The sequence below is a fragment of the Muntiacus reevesi genome, chromosome 15, assembly GCF_963930625.1.
Source record: "Muntiacus reevesi chromosome 15, mMunRee1.1, whole genome shotgun sequence".
Lineage (NCBI taxonomy): Eukaryota > Metazoa > Chordata > Mammalia > Artiodactyla > Cervidae > Muntiacus > Muntiacus reevesi.
The window spans coordinates 1,263,981-1,283,629 of record NC_089263.1 but is presented as its reverse complement, the minus strand read 5'-3'; the positions used below and the strand labels follow the sequence as shown (position 1 = coordinate 1,283,629).

The 19,649-nt window shown below is 56.5% G+C and overlaps 8 non-coding genes across 8 annotated transcripts; all 8 read right to left on the bottom strand.

Annotated features, from left to right (window-relative positions):
- Positions 1 to 112: 112 nt before the first annotated feature.
- Positions 113 to 205, bottom strand: LOC136147602 (small nucleolar RNA SNORD116). The gene has a single exon (XR_010659267.1). It is a non-coding gene; the product is annotated as a small nucleolar RNA SNORD116 (small nucleolar RNA).
- Positions 206 to 2,829: 2,624 nt separating this feature from the next.
- Positions 2,830 to 2,922, bottom strand: LOC136147601 (small nucleolar RNA SNORD116). Its single transcript, XR_010659266.1, has one exon. It is a non-coding gene; the product is annotated as a small nucleolar RNA SNORD116 (small nucleolar RNA).
- A 2,624-nt stretch (positions 2,923 to 5,546) lies between these two features.
- LOC136147600 (small nucleolar RNA SNORD116) lies at positions 5,547 to 5,639 on the bottom strand. Its single transcript, XR_010659265.1, has one exon. It is a non-coding gene; the product is annotated as a small nucleolar RNA SNORD116 (small nucleolar RNA).
- Positions 5,640 to 8,263: 2,624 nt separating this feature from the next.
- LOC136147599 (small nucleolar RNA SNORD116) lies at positions 8,264 to 8,356 on the bottom strand. The gene has a single exon (XR_010659264.1). It is a non-coding gene; the product is annotated as a small nucleolar RNA SNORD116 (small nucleolar RNA).
- A 2,624-nt stretch (positions 8,357 to 10,980) lies between these two features.
- LOC136147598 (small nucleolar RNA SNORD116) lies at positions 10,981 to 11,073 on the bottom strand. The gene has a single exon (XR_010659263.1). It is a non-coding gene; the product is annotated as a small nucleolar RNA SNORD116 (small nucleolar RNA).
- Positions 11,074 to 13,697: 2,624 nt separating this feature from the next.
- LOC136147597 (small nucleolar RNA SNORD116) lies at positions 13,698 to 13,790 on the bottom strand. Its single transcript, XR_010659262.1, has one exon. It is a non-coding gene; the product is annotated as a small nucleolar RNA SNORD116 (small nucleolar RNA).
- Positions 13,791 to 16,414: 2,624 nt separating this feature from the next.
- On the bottom strand, positions 16,415 to 16,507 carry LOC136147596 (small nucleolar RNA SNORD116). Its single transcript, XR_010659261.1, has one exon. It is a non-coding gene; the product is annotated as a small nucleolar RNA SNORD116 (small nucleolar RNA).
- Positions 16,508 to 19,131: 2,624 nt separating this feature from the next.
- Positions 19,132 to 19,224, bottom strand: LOC136147595 (small nucleolar RNA SNORD116). Its single transcript, XR_010659260.1, has one exon. It is a non-coding gene; the product is annotated as a small nucleolar RNA SNORD116 (small nucleolar RNA).
- Between the last annotated feature and the right edge of the window lie 425 nt (positions 19,225 to 19,649).

Sequence of the window (19,649 nt, the reverse complement as noted above, 5' to 3'; positions counted from 1 at the left end):
TGGGAGCCTCGCAACTGCTGGTGACCTGGCTACCCCATGCATGTGTCTTACACCGTCAGAGAAGCCCTCTTGCTAACCTACCCACCCCTAAGCCCACGGAAGGCAACGTGCTGGACCTCAGTTTCGATGAGGAGACGGTAGTGAGTTCTCACTCATGTTGTTCAGATTTTCCAAGGAATGCATGAGAGGGTGTCGTCATCGATCCGAGCACGTGCTGGCTTGCTCCCCACCTCCACAGGGCAGGCAGCGCCACTCCCAGGAGGAGCCAGTGACCTGGGAGTCCTCCAGCAGCCGGGGCAACTCAGAGCCCCCAGGCTTCTCAGCAAGAGGAACGGTCCCTCCGTACATACAGCCACTCAGGCAGTGCCAGGAAACCTGAAATTCACGACACGTCTTGGGGCAGGAGAAGCCGTACCGTGCTCGGTGATCCAAAAACAACTGGGCCGCCGCACTTCTTGCCGGACTCCCTTGCACCTCGAGCCACTGCCTCATGGGCGGGCCTTCGTCTCCTGGGTGATGGACAGCCATATCTGGCAACTGCGCCTGACAAGGGGACAGAAAGCACAGAAACACTTGAGGTGTCTACTTGGTCTCTCACTGAGTAACACTGATGCAGGTGTTTCATTGGGGGAAGGCCTGTATCTGCAACCCAACTACACTGATCACTTACAGACAACTGGTTACCTACCTTTGAAAAGAGCGCAGCAAATTAGGCTCAAGGTCATCAGGGGGTCTTTCTGACTCAGCATGCATGGGTGGCAGGGGATTCCAGGTGGCCTTGAGGGCCTGTGTCCCGGTGTACCAACAAGAATGCACTCTCGGCAATTTGGCTCTGTGTCCAGAAATAGGTCCGGGTAGCCAAGTCTCACAGCCCGCATGGAAAGGCCCTGCCGTCTGAACACGCATGCCGTCTTCATGGAGCCCTGACCTCCTGTCCTCCCACGAAATGGGGGATGACACCTGGCATCTTCCTTCAGCCCCATGCAAAATTTCACTGAGGGGCTGTTGACATAGGCTCTAGGCTCCCAGTCTCCATGACCCATGATCTCTGGCCAAAGCACAGAGACCTGACCGCCCAAGGCCACCTTGCGGAGCGTCTGTGTGAATGCCACGGACCCTGAGACTGTAGCTACTACTACAGCTCAGGGGTCCTTGTCACAAGGGTCACCTCCACCCGAAACAGAAAAATTTCCCAGACGACTACACAGTACGGTGAACTTGGCACTAGGGCAGATACGGCCCAGCGCACCCTCGGATAGGAAGAGAAATCAAGGCATGCGTCTCTTCCTGCCAGTCAGTCCAATCACTGGGCGGCCTCTGCCCGAAAGTGAGGATGGGACCCGGACTTCCTCAGGTACCAGGATCCAGGGCTCACTCCCACAGAAAGAGGACCCCTTTCCTGGCTAGATTATCCTCAGATCTACACGCTGCAGGGACCAGGTTACTGACCACACCCTAGAGAAAGCTGCCATAATGCAGGGCGTGGTTCACATTGAACTGCTCCTGCCTCAAGGGTCTCTCACCCAAATCTGAGGCGTCCAAGGCCTCGGCACACACAGGGCCAATCAGCAAGCAGGAAGACCCACAGGATGAAGGTTGGCAAAATGACCAAGTGCATACACATCACTAAGGATGCTTTCATGTATTCTTCAGAAGACCTGTCAGGGGAAGACCTTGGATGCCACAGGTCTCTGCCGTAGCGCCATGGGAGCTGCTGGCTCCTACAGTGAAGCACCGTGGGGATGCCAACCAATGACCCATCTCTTCCAGAACCACAGGCCTCCAAGGTTGATGCTTCATTGCCAGGGGGGCGAACACATTTCTGCGCTCAGGGCCGGCAGAGTGGCCCCAACCTTAGGGAACCTGGGTAATTCCAGGCCCAGGGGACAAATGGCGACCAAGGGGCATGTGAGCACAACACAGAACAACCCACAGGGCTGGTTGCTTGGCCTCTGTTACTGCAACTCTTCAAGGCACCAAAGAAACCCTTGGGGAGTCCTTCTACTGGCAGCAGGCCACCAAGGACACAAAGGTCACCTATCACCGAGCCTCCCAAGCACCAGCAATGCCCTCTCCTCTGTACCCAGCTGACGGCAGCGCCAAAAGGACCACACTATATCACTGAAAACAGAACGACAGTGCCTGCAGCCTCAGCAGTCATAACATCCCAGCAAATCACACTGCGCTTTTCCTCACCTGCACAACCATTCTTCTCTGGGCCTCTGGTCAACCTGCAGGAGCAATGCAGGCCTGTCACCACGACACAGTACATGGCGCCCTCCAAGACTCAAGCAGGTGACAGGACTTGCAATTCAGGAACTGCCAAGGGCAGAAAGGAGGACTATTAACTTTCACAACTGCCACCGTTCCCCTAGGTCTCTGCAGCCGCTGCAGCCCACAGGGTACTCAGCAATCTCGCCGACCCAAAGGGCCGCAATGGCGACGGCCTCAGATCTCACCTGGGGCTCCAATCGGAGACCACGGAAGCTTCCTTGCATCAGAATCCACATCACGAGAGCCCCAGTGAGCACACTTGCAGCAGGAACCAGGACAAAATGCACCGTTCTCAACGAAGAGCTCACTGTCCCATGCCAGGATCTACTGCGACACCTACCACCCCCTGACAAGCCGGATGCCTCTTCTGCTCCTCAGTGCCCTTCACCATACCCCACATCCAAGAAGGCCGCTCGAACATCTGTACACGGCCCACCCTCAGATGGGAGCCTCGCAACTGCTGGTGACCTGGCTACCCCATGCATGTGTCTTACACCGTCAGAGAAGCCCTCTTGCTAACCTACCCACCCCTAAGCCCACGGAAGGCAACGTGCTGGACCTCAGTTTCGATGAGGAGACGGTAGTGAGTTCTCACTCATGTTGTTCAGATTTTCCAAGGAATGCATGAGAGGGTGTCGTCATCGATCCGAGCACGTGCTGGCTTGCTCCCCACCTCCACAGGGCAGGCAGCGCCACTCCCAGGAGGAGCCAGTGACCTGGGAGTCCTCCAGCAGCCGGGGCAACTCAGAGCCCCCAGGCTTCTCAGCAAGAGGAACGGTCCCTCCGTACATACAGCCACTCAGGCAGTGCCAGGAAACCTGAAATTCACGACACGTCTTGGGGCAGGAGAAGCCGTACCGTGCTCGGTGATCCAAAAACAACTGGGCCGCCGCACTTCTTGCCGGACTCCCTTGCACCTCGAGCCACTGCCTCATGGGCGGGCCTTCGTCTCCTGGGTGATGGACAGCCATATCTGGCAACTGCGCCTGACAAGGGGACAGAAAGCACAGAAACACTTGAGGTGTCTACTTGGTCTCTCACTGAGTAACACTGATGCAGGTGTTTCATTGGGGGAAGGCCTGTATCTGCAACCCAACTACACTGATCACTTACAGACAACTGGTTACCTACCTTTGAAAAGAGCGCAGCAAATTAGGCTCAAGGTCATCAGGGGGTCTTTCTGACTCAGCATGCATGGGTGGCAGGGGATTCCAGGTGGCCTTGAGGGCCTGTGTCCCGGTGTACCAACAAGAATGCACTCTCGGCAATTTGGCTGTGTGTCCAGAAATAGGTCCGGGTAGCCAAGTCTCACAGCCCGCATGGAAAGGCCCTGCCGTCTGAACACGCATGCCGTCTTCATGGAGCCCTGACCTCCTGTCCTCCCACGAAATGGGGGATGACACCTGGCATCTTCCTTCAGCCCCATGCAAAATTTCACTGAGGGGCTGTTGACATAGGCTCTAGGCTCCCAGTCTCCATGACCCATGATCTCTGGCCAAAGCACAGAGACCTGACCGCCCAAGGCCACCTTGCGGAGCGTCTGTGTGAATGCCACGGACCCTGAGACTGTAGCTACTACTACAGCTCAGGGGTCCTTGTCACAAGGGTCACCTCCACCCGAAACAGAAAAATTTCCCAGACGACTACACAGTACGGTGAACTTGGCACTAGGGCAGATACGGCCCAGCGCACCCTCGGATAGGAAGAGAAATCAAGGCATGCGTCTCTTCCTGCCAGTCAGTCCAATCACTGGGCGGCCTCTGCCCGAAAGTGAGGATGGGACCCGGACTTCCTCAGGTACCAGGATCCAGGGCTCACTCCCACAGAAAGAGGACCCCTTTCCTGGCTAGATTATCCTCAGATCTACACGCTGCAGGGACCAGGTTACTGACCACACCCTAGAGAAAGCTGCCATAATGCAGGGCGTGGTTCACATTGAACTGCTCCTGCCTCAAGGGTCTCTCACCCAAATCTGAGGCGTCCAAGGCCTCGGCACACACAGGGCCAATCAGCAAGCAGGAAGACCCACAGGATGAAGGTTGGCAAAATGACCAAGTGCATACACATCACTAAGGATGCTTTCATGTATTCTTCAGAAGACCTGTCAGGGGAAGACCTTGGATGCCACAGGTCTCTGCCGTAGCGCCATGGGAGCTGCTGGCTCCTACAGTGAGGCACCGTGGGGATGCCAACCAATGACCCATCTCTTCCAGAACCACGGGCCTCCAAGGTTGATGCTTCATTGCCAGGGGGGCGAACACATTTCTGCGCTCAGGGCCGGCAGAGTGGCCCCAACCTTAGGGAACCTGGGTAATTCCAGGCCCAGGGGACAAATGGCGACCAAGGGGCATGTGAGCACAACACAGAACAACCCACAGGGCTGGTTGCTTGGCCTCTGTTACTGCAACTCTTCAAGGCACCAAAGAAACCCTTGGGGAGTCCTTCTACTGGCAGCAGGCCACCAAGGACACAAAGGTCACCTATCACCGAGCCTCCCAAGCACCAGCAATGCCCTCTCCTCTGTACCCAGCTGACGGCTGCGCCAAAAGGACCACACTATATCAGTGAAAACAGAACGACAGTGCCTGCAGCCTCAGCAGTCATAACATCCCAGCAAATCACACTGCGCTTTTCCTCACCTGCACAACCATTCTTCTCTGGGCCTCTGGTCAACCTGCAGGAGCAATGCAGGCCTGTCACCACGACACAGTACATGGCGCCCTCCAAGACTCAAGCAGGTGACAGGACTTGCAATTCAGGAACTGCCAAGGGCAGAAAGGAGGACTATTAACTTTCACAACTGCCACCGTTCCCCTAGGTCTCTGCAGCCGCTGCAGCCCACAGGGTACTCAGCAATCTCGCCGACCCAAAGGGCCGCAATGGCGACGGCCTCAGATCTCACCTGGGGCTCCAATCGGAGACCACGGAAGCTTCCTTGCATCAGAATCCACATCACGAGAGCCCCAGTGAGCACACTTGCAGCAGGAACCAGGACAAAATGCACCGTTCTCAACGAAGAGCTCACTGTCCCATGCCAGGATCTACTGCGACACCTACCACCCCCTGACAAGCCGGATGCCTCTTCTGCTCCTCAGTGCCCTTCACCATACCCCACATCCAAGAAGGCCGCTCGAACATCTGTACACGGCCCACCCTCAGATGGGAGCCTCGCAACTGCTGGTGACCTGGCTACCCCATGCATGTGTCTTACACCGTCAGAGAAGCCCTCTTGCTAACCTACCCACCCCTAAGCCCACGGAAGGCAACGTGCTGGACCTCAGTTTCGATGAGGAGACGGTAGTGAGTTCTCACTCATGTTGTTCAGATTTTCCAAGGAATGCATGAGAGGGTGTCGTCATCGATCCGAGCACGTGCTGGCTTGCTCCCCACCTCCACAGGGCAGGCAGCGCCACTCCCAGGAGGAGCCAGTGACCTGGGAGTCCTCCAGCAGCCGGGGCAACTCAGAGCCCCCAGGCTTCTCAGCAAGAGGAACGGTCCCTCCGTACATACAGCCACTCAGGCAGTGCCAGGAAACCTGAAATTCACGACACGTCTTGGGGCAGGAGAAGCCGTACCATGCTCGGTGATCCAAAAACAACTGGGCCGCCGCACTTCTTGCCGGACTCCCTTGCACCTCGAGCCACTGCCTCATGGGCGGGCCTTCGTCTCCTGGGTGATGGACAGCCATATCTGGCAACTGCGCCTGACAAGGGGACAGAAAGCACAGAAACACTTGAGGTGTCTACTTGGTCTCTCACTGAGTAACACTGATGCAGGTGTTTCATTGGGGGAAGGCCTGTATCTGCAACCCAACTACACTGATCACTTACAGACAACTGGTTACCTACCTTTGAAAAGAGCGCAGCAAATTAGGCTCAAGGTCATCAGGGGGTCTTTCTGACTCAGCATGCATGGGTGGCAGGGGATTCCAGGTGGCCTTGAGGGCCTGTGTCCCGGTGTACCAACAAGAATGCACTCTCGGCAATTTGGCTCTGTGTCCAGAAATAGGTCCGGGTAGCCAAGTCTCACAGCCCGCATGGAAAGGCCCTGCCGTCTGAACACGCATGCCGTCTTCATGGAGCCCTGACCTCCTGTCCTCCCACGAAATGGGGGATGACACCTGGCATCTTCCTTCAGCCCCATGCAAAATTTCACTGAGGGGCTGTTGACATAGGCTCTAGGCTCCCAGTCTCCATGACCCATGATCTCTGGCCAAAGCACAGAGACCTGACCGCCCAAGGCCACCTTGCGGAGCGTCTGTGTGAATGCCACGGACCCTGAGACTGTAGCTACTACTACAGCTCAGGGGTCCTTGTCACAAGGGTCACCTCCACCCGAAACAGAAAAATTTCCCAGACGACTACACAGTACGGTGAACTTGGCACTAGGGCAGATACGGCCCAGCGCACCCTCGGATAGGAAGAGAAATCAAGGCATGCGTCTCTTCCTGCCAGTCAGTCCAATCACTGGGCGGCCTCTGCCCGAAAGTGAGGATGGGACCCGGACTTCCTCAGGTACCAGGATCCAGGGCTCACTCCCACAGAAAGAGGACCCCTTTCCTGGCTAGATTATCCTCAGATCTACATGCTGCAGGGACCAGGTTACTGACCACACCCTAGAGAAAGCTGCCATAATGCAGGGCGTGGTTCACATTGAACTGCTCCTGCCTCAAGGGTCTCTCACCCAAATCTGAGGCGTCCAAGGCCTCGGCACACACAGGGCCAATCAGCAAGCAGGAAGACCCACAGGATGAAGGTTGGCAAAATGACCAAGTGCATACACATCACTAAGGATGCTTTCATGTATTCTTCAGAAGACCTGTCAGGGGAAGACCTTGGATGCCACAGGTCTCTGCCGTAGCGCCATGGGAGCTGCTGGCTCCTACAGTGAGGCACCGTGGGGATGCCAACCAATGACCCATCTCTTCCAGAACCACGGGCCTCCAAGGTTGATGCTTCATTGCCAGGGGGGCGAACACATTTCTGCGCTCAGGGCCGGCAGAGTGGCCCCAACCTTAGGGAACCTGGGTAATTCCAGGCCCAGGGGACAAATGGCGACCAAGGGGCATGTGAGCACAACACAGAACAACCCACAGGGCTGGTTGCTTGGCCTCTGTTACTGCAACTCTTCAAGGCACCAAAGAAACCCTTGGGGAGTCCTTCTACTGGCAGCAGGCCACCAAGGACACAAAGGTCACCTATCACCGAGCCTCCCAAGCACCAGCAATGCCCTCTCCTCTGTACCCAGCTGACGGCAGCGCCAAAAGGACCACACTATATCACTGAAAACAGAACGACAGTGCCTGCAGCCTCAGCAGTCATAACATCCCAGCAAATCACACTGCGCTTTTCCTCACCTGCACAACCATTCTTCTCTGGGCCTCTGGTCAACCTGCAGGAGCAATGCAGGCCTGTCACCACGACACAGTACATGGCGCCCTCCAAGACTCAAGCAGGTGACAGGACTTGCAATTCAGGAACTGCCAAGGGCAGAAAGGAGGACTATTAACTTTCACAACTGCCACCGTTCCCCTAGGTCTCTGCAGCCGCTGCAGCCCACAGGGTACTCAGCAATCTCGCCGACCCAAAGGGCCGCAATGGCGACGGCCTCAGATCTCACCTGGGGCTCCAATCGGAGACCACGGAAGCTTCCTTGCATCAGAATCCACATCACGAGAGCCCCAGTGAGCACACTTGCAGCAGGAACCAGGACAAAATGCACCGTTCTCAACGAAGAGCTCACTGTCCCATGCCAGGATCTACTGCGACACCTACCACCCCCTGACAAGCCGGATGCCTCTTCTGCTCCTCAGTGCCCTTCACCATACCCCACATCCAAGAAGGCCGCTCGAACATCTGTACACGGCCCACCCTCAGATGGGAGCCTCGCAACTGCTGGTGACCTGGCTACCCCATGCATGTGTCTTACACCGTCAGAGAAGCCCTCTTGCTAACCTACCCACCCCTAAGCCCACGGAAGGCAACGTGCTGGACCTCAGTTTCGATGAGGAGACGGTAGTGAGTTCTCACTCATGTTGTTCAGATTTTCCAAGGAATGCATGAGAGGGTGTCGTCATCGATCCGAGCACGTGCTGGCTTGCTCCCCACCTCCACAGGGCAGGCAGCGCCACTCCCAGGAGGAGCCAGTGACCTGGGAGTCCTCCAGCAGCCGGGGCAACTCAGAGCCCCCAGGCTTCTCAGCAAGAGGAACGGTCCCTCCGTACATACAGCCACTCAGGCAGTGCCAGGAAACCTGAAATTCACGACACGTCTTGGGGCAGGAGAAGCCGTACCGTGCTCGGTGATCCAAAAACAACTGGGCCGCCGCACTTCTTGCCGGACTCCCTTGCACCTCGAGCCACTGCCTCATGGGCGGGCCTTCGTCTCCTGGGTGATGGACAGCCATATCTGGCAACTGCGCCTGACAAGGGGACAGAAAGCACAGAAACACTTGAGGTGTCTACTTGGTCTCTCACTGAGTAACACTGATGCAGGTGTTTCATTGGGGGAAGGCCTGTATCTGCAACCCAACTACACTGATCACTTACAGACAACTGGTTACCTACCTTTGAAAAGAGCGCAGCAAATTAGGCTCAAGGTCATCAGGGGGTCTTTCTGACTCAGCATGCATGGGTGGCAGGGGATTCCAGGTGGCCTTGAGGGCCTGTGTCCCGGTGTACCAACAAGAATGCACTCTCGGCAATTTGGCTCTGTGTCCAGAAATAGGTCCGGGTAGCCAAGTCTCACAGCCCGCATGGAAAGGCCCTGCCGTCTGAACACGCATGCCGTCTTCATGGAGCCCTGACCTCCTGTCCTCCCACGAAATGGGGGATGACACCTGGCATCTTCCTTCAGCCCCATGCAAAATTTCACTGAGGGGCTGTTGACATAGGCTCTAGGCTCCCAGTCTCCATGACCCATGATCTCTGGCCAAAGCACAGAGACCTGACCGCCCAAGGCCACCTTGCGGAGCGTCTGTGTGAATGCCACGGACCCTGAGACTGTAGCTACTACTACAGCTCAGGGGTCCTTGTCACAAGGGTCACCTCCACCCGAAACAGAAAAATTTCCCAGACGACTACACAGTACGGTGAACTTGGCACTAGGGCAGATACGGCCCAGCGCACCCTCGGATAGGAAGAGAAATCAAGGCATGCGTCTCTTCCTGCCAGTCAGTCCAATCACTGGGCGGCCTCTGCCCGAAAGTGAGGATGGGACCCGGACTTCCTCAGGTACCAGGATCCAGGGCTCACTCCCACAGAAAGAGGACCCCTTTCCTGGCTAGATTATCCTCAGATCTACACGCTGCAGGGACCAGGTTACTGACCACACCCTAGAGAAAGCTGCCATAATGCAGGGCGTGGTTCACATTGAACTGCTCCTGCCTCAAGGGTCTCTCACCCAAATCTGAGGCGTCCAAGGCCTCGGCACACACAGGGCCAATCAGCAAGCAGGAAGACCCACAGGATGAAGGTTGGCAAAATGACCAAGTGCATACACATCACTAAGGATGCTTTCATGTATTCTTCAGAAGACCTGTCAGGGGAAGACCTTGGATGCCACAGGTCTCTGCCGTAGCGCCATGGGAGCTGCTGGCTCCTACAGTGAGGCACCGTGGGGATGCCAACCAATGACCCATCTCTTCCAGAACCACGGGCCTCCAAGGTTGATGCTTCATTGCCAGGGGGGCGAACACATTTCTGCGCTCAGGGCCGGCAGAGTGGCCCCAACCTTAGGGAACCTGGGTAATTCCAGGCCCAGGGGACAAATGGCGACCAAGGGGCATGTGAGCACAACACAGAACAACCCACAGGGCTGGTTGCTTGGCCTCTGTTACTGCAACTCTTCAAGGCACCAAAGAAACCCTTGGGGAGTCCTTCTACTGGCAGCAGGCCACCAAGGACACAAAGGTCACCTATCACCGAGCCTCCCAAGCACCAGCAATGCCCTCTCCTCTGTACCCAGCTGACGGCTGCGCCAAAAGGACCACACTATATCAGTGAAAACAGAACGACAGTGCCTGCAGCCTCAGCAGTCATAACATCCCAGCAAATCACACTGCGCTTTTCCTCACCTGCACAACCATTCTTCTCTGGGCCTCTGGTCAACCTGCAGGAGCAATGCAGGCCTGTCACCACGACACAGTACATGGCGCCCTCCAAGACTCAAGCAGGTGACAGGACTTGCAATTCAGGAACTGCCAAGGGCAGAAAGGAGGACTATTAACTTTCACAACTGCCACCGTTCCCCTAGGTCTCTGCAGCCGCTGCAGCCCACAGGGTACTCAGCAATCTCGCCGACCCAAAGGGCCGCAATGGCGACGGCCTCAGATCTCACCTGGGGCTCCAATCGGAGACCACGGAAGCTTCCTTGCATCAGAATCCACATCACGAGAGCCCCAGTGAGCACACTTGCAGCAGGAACCAGGACAAAATGCACCGTTCTCAACGAAGAGCTCACTGTCCCATGCCAGGATCTACTGCGACACCTACCACCCCCTGACAAGCCGGATGCCTCTTCTGCTCCTCAGTGCCCTTCACCATACCCCACATCCAAGAAGGCCGCTCGAACATCTGTACACGGCCCACCCTCAGATGGGAGCCTCGCAACTGCTGGTGACCTGGCTACCCCATGCATGTGTCTTACACCGTCAGAGAAGCCCTCTTGCTAACCTACCCACCCCTAAGCCCACGGAAGGCAACGTGCTGGACCTCAGTTTCGATGAGGAGACGGTAGTGAGTTCTCACTCATGTTGTTCAGATTTTCCAAGGAATGCATGAGAGGGTGTCGTCATCGATCCGAGCACGTGCTGGCTTGCTCCCCACCTCCACAGGGCAGGCAGCGCCACTCCCAGGAGGAGCCAGTGACCTGGGAGTCCTCCAGCAGCCGGGGCAACTCAGAGCCCCCAGGCTTCTCAGCAAGAGGAACGGTCCCTCCGTACATACAGCCACTCAGGCAGTGCCAGGAAACCTGAAATTCACGACACGTCTTGGGGCAGGAGAAGCCGTACCGTGCTCGGTGATCCAAAAACAACTGGGCCGCCGCACTTCTTGCCGGACTCCCTTGCACCTCGAGCCACTGCCTCATGGGCGGGCCTTCGTCTCCTGGGTGATGGACAGCCATATCTGGCAACTGCGCCTGACAAGGGGACAGAAAGCACAGAAACACTTGAGGTGTCTACTTGGTCTCTCACTGAGTAACACTGATGCAGGTGTTTCATTGGGGGAAGGCCTGTATCTGCAACCCAACTACACTGATCACTTACAGACAACTGGTTACCTACCTTTGAAAAGAGCGCAGCAAATTAGGCTCAAGGTCATCAGGGGGTCTTTCTGACTCAGCATGCATGGGTGGCAGGGGATTCCAGGTGGCCTTGAGGGCCTGTGTCCCGGTGTACCAACAAGAATGCACTCTCGGCAATTTGGCTCTGTGTCCAGAAATAGGTCCGGGTAGCCAAGTCTCACAGCCCGCATGGAAAGGCCCTGCCGTCTGAACACGCATGCCGTCTTCATGGAGCCCTGACCTCCTGTCCTCCCACGAAATGGGGGATGACACCTGGCATCTTCCTTCAGCCCCATGCAAAATTTCACTGAGGGGCTGTTGACATAGGCTCTAGGCTCCCAGTCTCCATGACCCATGATCTCTGGCCAAAGCACAGAGACCTGACCGCCCAAGGCCACCTTGCGGAGCGTCTGTGTGAATGCCACGGACCCTGAGACTGTAGCTACTACTACAGCTCAGGGGTCCTTGTCACAAGGGTCACCTCCACCCGAAACAGAAAAATTTCCCAGACGACTACACAGTACGGTGAACTTGGCACTAGGGCAGATACGGCCCAGCGCACCCTCGGATAGGAAGAGAAATCAAGGCATGCGTCTCTTCCTGCCAGTCAGTCCAATCACTGGGCGGCCTCTGCCCGAAAGTGAGGATGGGACCCGGACTTCCTCAGGTACCAGGATCCAGGGCTCACTCCCACAGAAAGAGGACCCCTTTCCTGGCTAGATTATCCTCAGATCTACACGCTGCAGGGACCAGGTTACTGACCACACCCTAGAGAAAGCTGCCATAATGCAGGGCGTGGTTCACATTGAACTGCTCCTGCCTCAAGGGTCTCTCACCCAAATCTGAGGCGTCCAAGGCCTCGGCACACACAGGGCCAATCAGCAAGCAGGAAGACCCACAGGATGAAGGTTGGCAAAATGACCAAGTGCATACACATCACTAAGGATGCTTTCATGTATTCTTCAGAAGACCTGTCAGGGGAAGACCTTGGATGCCACAGGTCTCTGCCGTAGCGCCATGGGAGCTGCTGGCTCCTACAGTGAGGCACCGTGGGGATGCCAACCAATGACCCATCTCTTCCAGAACCACGGGCCTCCAAGGTTGATGCTTCATTGCCAGGGGGGCGAACACATTTCTGCGCTCAGGGCCGGCAGAGTGGCCCCAACCTTAGGGAACCTGGGTAATTCCAGGCCCAGGGGACAAATGGCGACCAAGGGGCATGTGAGCACAACACAGAACAACCCACAGGGCTGGTTGCTTGGCCTCTGTTACTGCAACTCTTCAAGGCACCAAAGAAACCCTTGGGGAGTCCTTCTACTGGCAGCAGGCCACCAAGGACACAAAGGTCACCTATCACCGAGCCTCCCAAGCACCAGCAATGCCCTCTCCTCTGTACCCAGCTGACGGCTGCGCCAAAAGGACCACACTATATCAGTGAAAACAGAACGACAGTGCCTGCAGCCTCAGCAGTCATAACATCCCAGCAAATCACACTGCGCTTTTCCTCACCTGCACAACCATTCTTCTCTGGGCCTCTGGTCAACCTGCAGGAGCAATGCAGGCCTGTCACCACGACACAGTACATGGCGCCCTCCAAGACTCAAGCAGGTGACAGGACTTGCAATTCAGGAACTGCCAAGGGCAGAAAGGAGGACTATTAACTTTCACAACTGCCACCGTTCCCCTAGGTCTCTGCAGCCGCTGCAGCCCACAGGGTACTCAGCAATCTCGCCGACCCAAAGGGCCGCAATGGCGACGGCCTCAGATCTCACCTGGGGCTCCAATCGGAGACCACGGAAGCTTCCTTGCATCAGAATCCACATCACGAGAGCCCCAGTGAGCACACTTGCAGCAGGAACCAGGACAAAATGCACCGTTCTCAACGAAGAGCTCACTGTCCCATGCCAGGATCTACTGCGACACCTACCACCCCCTGACAAGCCGGATGCCTCTTCTGCTCCTCAGTGCCCTTCACCATACCCCACATCCAAGAAGGCCGCTCGAACATCTGTACACGGCCCACCCTCAGATGGGAGCCTCGCAACTGCTGGTGACCTGGCTACCCCATGCATGTGTCTTACACCGTCAGAGAAGCCCTCTTGCTAACCTACCCACCCCTAAGCCCATGGAAGGCAACGTGCTGGACCTCAGTTTCGATGAGGAGACGGTAGTGAGTTCTCACTCATGTTGTTCAGATTTTCCAAGGAATGCATGAGAGGGTGTCGTCATCGATCCGAGCACGTGCTGGCTTGCTCCCCACCTCCACAGGGCAGGCAGCGCCACTCCCAGGAGGAGCCAGTGACCTGGGAGTCCTCCAGCAGCCGGGGCAACTCAGAGCCCCCAGGCTTCTCAGCAAGAGGAACGGTCCCTCCGTACATACAGCCACTCAGGCAGTGCCAGGAAACCTGAAATTCACGACACGTCTTGGGGCAGGAGAAGCCGTACCGTGCTCGGTGATCCAAAAACAACTGGGCCGCCGCACTTCTTGCCGGACTCCCTTGCACCTCGAGCCACTGCCTCATGGGCGGGCCTTCGTCTCCTGGGTGATGGACAGCCATATCTGGCAACTGCGCCTGACAAGGGGACAGAAAGCACAGAAACACTTGAGGTGTCTACTTGGTCTCTCACTGAGTAACACTGATGCAGGTGTTTCATTGGGGGAAGGCCTGTATCTGCAACCCAACTACACTGATCACTTACAGACAACTGGTTACCTACCTTTGAAAAGAGCGCAGCAAATTAGGCTCAAGGTCATCAGGGGGTCTTTCTGACTCAGCATGCATGGGTGGCAGGGGATTCCAGGTGGCCTTGAGGGCCTGTGTCCCGGTGTACCAACAAGAATGCACTCTCGGCAATTTGGCTGTGTGTCCAGAAATAGGTCCGGGTAGCCAAGTCTCACAGCCCGCATGGAAAGGCCCTGCCGTCTGAACACGCATGCCGTCTTCATGGAGCCCTGACCTCCTGTCCTCCCACGAAATGGGGGATGACACCTGGCATCTTCCTTCAGCCCCATGCAAAATTTCACTGAGGGGCTGTTGACATAGGCTCTAGGCTCCCAGTCTCCATGACCCATGATCTCTGGCCAAAGCACAGAGACCTGACCGCCCAAGGCCACCTTGCGGAGCGTCTGTGTGAATGCCACGGACCCTGAGACTGTAGCTACTACTACAGCTCAGGGGTCCTTGTCACAAGGGTCACCTCCACCCGAAACAGAAAAATTTCCCAGACGACTACACAGTACGGTGAACTTGGCACTAGGGCAGATACGGCCCAGCGCACCCTCGGATAGGAAGAGAAATCAAGGCATGCGTCTCTTCCTGCCAGTCAGTCCAATCACTGGGCGGCCTCTGCCCGAAAGTGAGGATGGGACCCGGACTTCCTCAGGTACCAGGATCCAGGGCTCACTCCCACAGAAAGAGGACCCCTTTCCTGGCTAGATTATCCTCAGATCTACACGCTGCAGGGACCAGGTTACTGACCACACCCTAGAGAAAGCTGCCATAATGCAGGGCGTGGTTCACATTGAACTGCTCCTGCCTCAAGGGTCTCTCACCCAAATCTGAGGCGTCCAAGGCCTCGGCACACACAGGGCCAATCAGCAAGCAGGAAGACCCACAGGATGAAGGTTGGCAAAATGACCAAGTGCATACACATCACTAAGGATGCTTTCATGTATTCTTCAGAAGACCTGTCAGGGGAAGACCTTGGATGCCACAGGTCTCTGCCGTAGCGCCATGGGAGCTGCTGGCTCCTACAGTGAGGCACCGTGGGGATGCCAACCAATGACCCATCTCTTCCAGAACCACGGGCCTCCAAGGTTGATGCTTCATTGCCAGGGGGGCGAACACATTTCTGCGCTCAGGGCCGGCAGAGTGGCCCCAACCTTAGGGAACCTGGGTAATTCCAGGCCCAGGGGACAAATGGCGACCAAGGGGCATGTGAGCACAACACAGAACAACCCACAGGGCTGGTTGCTTGGCCTCTGTTACTGCAACTCTTCAAGGCACCAAAGAAACCCTTGGGGAGTCCTTCTACTGGCAGCAGGCCACCAAGGACACAAAGGTCACCTATCACCGAGCCTCCCAAGCACCAGCAATGCCCTCTCCTCTGTACCCAGCTGACGGCTGCGCCAAAAGGACCACACTATATCAGTGAAAACAGAACGACAGTGCCTGCAGCCTCAGCAGTCATAACATCCCAGCAAATCACACTGCGCTTTTCCTCACCTGCACAACCATTCTTCTCTGGGCCTCTGGTCAACCTGCAGGAGCAATGCAGGCCTGTCACCACGACACAGTACATGGCGCCCTCCAAGACTCAAGCAGGTGACAGGACTTGCAATTCAGGAACTGCCAAGGGCAGAAAGGAGGACTATTAACTTTCACAACTGCCACCGTTCCCCTAGGTCTCTGCAGCCGCTGCAGCCCACAGGGTACTCAGCAATCTCGCCGACCCAAAGGGCCGCAATGGCGACGGCCTCAGATCTCACCTGGGGCTCCAATCGGAGACCACGGAAGCTTCCTTGCATCAGAATCCACATCACGAGAGCCCCAGTGAGCACACTTGCAGCAGGAACCAGGACAAAATGCACCGTTCTCAACGAAGAGCTCACTGTCCCATGCCAGGATCTACTGCGACACCTACCACCCCCTGACAAGCCGGATGCCTCTTCTGCTCCTCAGTGCCCTTCACCATACCCCACATCCAAGAAGGCCGCTCGAACATCTGTACACGGCCCACCCTCAGATGGGAGCCTCGCAACTGCTGGTGACCTGGCTACCCCATGCATGTGTCTTACACCGTCAGAGAAGCCCTCTTGCTAACCTACCCACCCCTAAGCCCACGGAAGGCAACGTGCTGGACCTCAGTTTCGATGAGGAGACGGTAGTGAGTTCTCACTCATGTTGTTCAGATTTTCCAAGGAATGCATGAGAGGGTGTCGTCATCGATCCGAGCACGTGCTGGCTTGCTCCCCACCTCCACAGGGCAGGCAGCGCCACTCCCAGGAGGAGCCAGTGACCTGGGAGTCCTCCAGCAGCCGGGGCAACTCAGAGCCCCCAGGCTTCTCAGCAAGAGGAACGGTCCCTCCGTACATACAGCCACTCAGGCAGTGCCAGGAAACCTGAAATTCACGACACGTCTTGGGGCAGGAGAAGCCGTACCGTGCTCGGTGATCCAAAAACAACTGGGCCGCCGCACTTCTTGCCGGACTCCCTTGCACCTCGAGCCACTGCCTCATGGGCGGGCCTTCGTCTCCTGGGTGATGGACAGCCATATCTGGCAACTGCGCCTGACAAGGGGACAGAAAGCACAGAAACACTTGAGGTGTCTACTTGGTCTCTCACTGAGTAACACTGATGCAGGTGTTTCATTGGGGGAAGGCCTGTATCTGCAACCCAACTACACTGATCACTTACAGACAACTGGTTACCTACCTTTGAAAAGAGCGCAGCAAATTAGGCTCAAGGTCATCAGGGGGTCTTTCTGACTCAGCATGCATGGGTGGCAGGGGATTCCAGGTGGCCTTGAGGGCCTGTGTCCCGGTGTACCAACAAGAATGCACTCTCGGCAATTTGGCTCTGTGTCCAGAAATAGGTCCGGGTAGCCAAGTCTCACAGCCCGCATGGAAAGGCCCTGCCGTCTGAACACGCATGCCGTCTTCATGGAGCCCTGACCTCCTGTCCTCCCACGAAATGGGGGATGACACCTGGCATCTTCCTTCAGCCCCATGCAAAATTTCACTGAGGGGCTGTTGACATAGGCTCTAGGCTCCCAGTCTCCATGACCCATGATCTCTGGCCAAAGCACAGAGACCTGACCGCCCAAGGCCACCTTGCGGAGCGTCTGTGTGAATGCCACGGACCCTGAGACTGTAGCTACTACTACAGCTCAGGGGTCCTTGTCACAAGGGTCACCTCCACCCGAAACAGAAAAATTTCCCAGACGACTACACAGTACGGTGAACTTGGCACTAGGGCAGATACGGCCCAGCGCACCCTCGGATAGGAAGAGAAATCAAGGCATGCGTCTCTTCCTGCCAGTCAGTCCAATCACTGGGCGGCCTCTGCCCGAAAGTGAGGATGGGACCCGGACTTCCTCAGGTACCAGGATCCAGGGCTCACTCCCACAGAAAGAGGACCCCTTTCCTGGCTAGATTATCCTCAGATCTACACGCTGCAGGGACCAGGTTACTGACCACACCCTAGAGAAAGCTGCCATAATGCAGGGCGTGGTTCACATTGAACTGCTCCTGCCTCAAGGGTCTCTCACCCAAATCTGAGGCGTCCAAGGCCTCGGCACACACAGGGCCAATCAGCAAGCAGGAAGACCCACAGGATGAAGGTTGGCAAAATGACCAAGTGCATACACATCACTAAGGATGCTTTCATGTATTCTTCAGAAGACCTGTCAGGGGAAGACCTTGGATGCCACAGGTCTCTGCCGTAGCGCCATGGGAGCTGCTGGCTCCTACAGTGAGGCACCGTGGGGATGCCAACCAATGACCCATCTCTTCCAGAACCACGGGCCTCCAAGGTTGATGCTTCATTGCCAGGGGGGCGAACACATTTCTGCGCTCAGGGCCGGCAGAGTGGCCCCAACCTTAGGGAACCTGGGTAATTCCAGGCCCAGGGGACAAATGGCGACCAAGGGGCATGTGAGCACAACACAGAACAACCCACAGGGCTGGTTGCTTGGCCTCTGTTACTGCAACTCTTCAAGGCACCAAAGAAACCCTTGGGGAGTCCTTCTACTGGCAGCAGGCCACCAAGGACACAAAGGTCACCTATCACCGAGCCTCCCAAGCACCAGCAATGCCCTCTCCTCTGTACCCAGCTGACGGCAGCGCCAAAAGGACCACACTATATCAGTGAAAACAGAACGACAGTGCCTGCAGCCTCAGCAGTCATAACATCCCAGCAAATCACACTGCGCTTTTCCTCACCTGCACAACCATTCTTCTCTGGGCCTCTGGTCAACCTGCAGGAGCAATGCAGGCCTGTCACCACGACACAGTACATGGCGCCCTCCAAGACTCAAGCAGGTGACAGGACTTGCAATTCAGGAACTGCCAAGGGCAGAAAGGAGGACTATTAACTTTCACAACTGCCACCGTTCCCCTAGGTCTCTGCAGCCGCTGCAGCCCACAGGGTACTCAGCAATCTCGCCGACCCAAAGGGCCGCAATGGCGACGGCCTCAGATCTCACCTGGGGCTCCAATCGGAGACCACGGAAGCTTCCTTGCATCAGAATCCACATCACGAGAGCCCCAGTGAGCACACTTGCAGCAGGAACCAGGACAAAATGCACCGTTCTCAACGAAGAGCTCACTGTCCCATGCCAGGATCTACTGCGACACCTACCACCCCCTGACAAGCCGGATGCCTCTTCTGCTCCTCAGTGCCCTTCACCATACCCCACATCCAAGAAGGCCGCTCGAACATCTGTACACGGCCCACCCTCAGATGGGAGCCTCGCAACTGCTGGTGACCTGGCTACCCCATGCATGTGTCTTACACCGTCAGAGAAGCCCTCTTGCTAACCTACCCACCCCTAAGCCCACGGAAGGCAACGTGCTGGACCTCAGTTTCGATGAGGAGACGGTAGTGAGTTCTCACTCATGTTGTTCAGATTTTCCAAGGAATGCATGAGAGGGTGTCGTCATCGATCCGAGCACGTGCTGGCTTGCTCCCCACCTCCACAGGGCAGGCAGCGCCACTCCCAGGAGGAGCCAGTGACCTGGGAGTCCTCCAGCAGCCGGGGCAACTCAGAGCCCCCAGGCTTCTCAGCAAGAGGAACGGTCCCTCCGTACATACAGCCACTCAGGCAGTGCCAGGAAACCTGAAATTCACGACACGTCTTGGGGCAGGAGAAGCCGTACCGTGCTCGGTGATCCAAAAACAACTGGGCCGCCGCACTTCTTGCCGGACTCCCTTGCACCTCGAGCCACTGCCTCATGGGCGGGCCTTCGTCTCCTGGGTGATGGACAGCCATATCTGGCAACTGCGCCTGACAAGGGGACAGAAAGCACAGAAACACTTGAGGTGTCTACTTGGTCTCTCACTGAGTAACACTGATGCAGGTGTTTCATTGGGG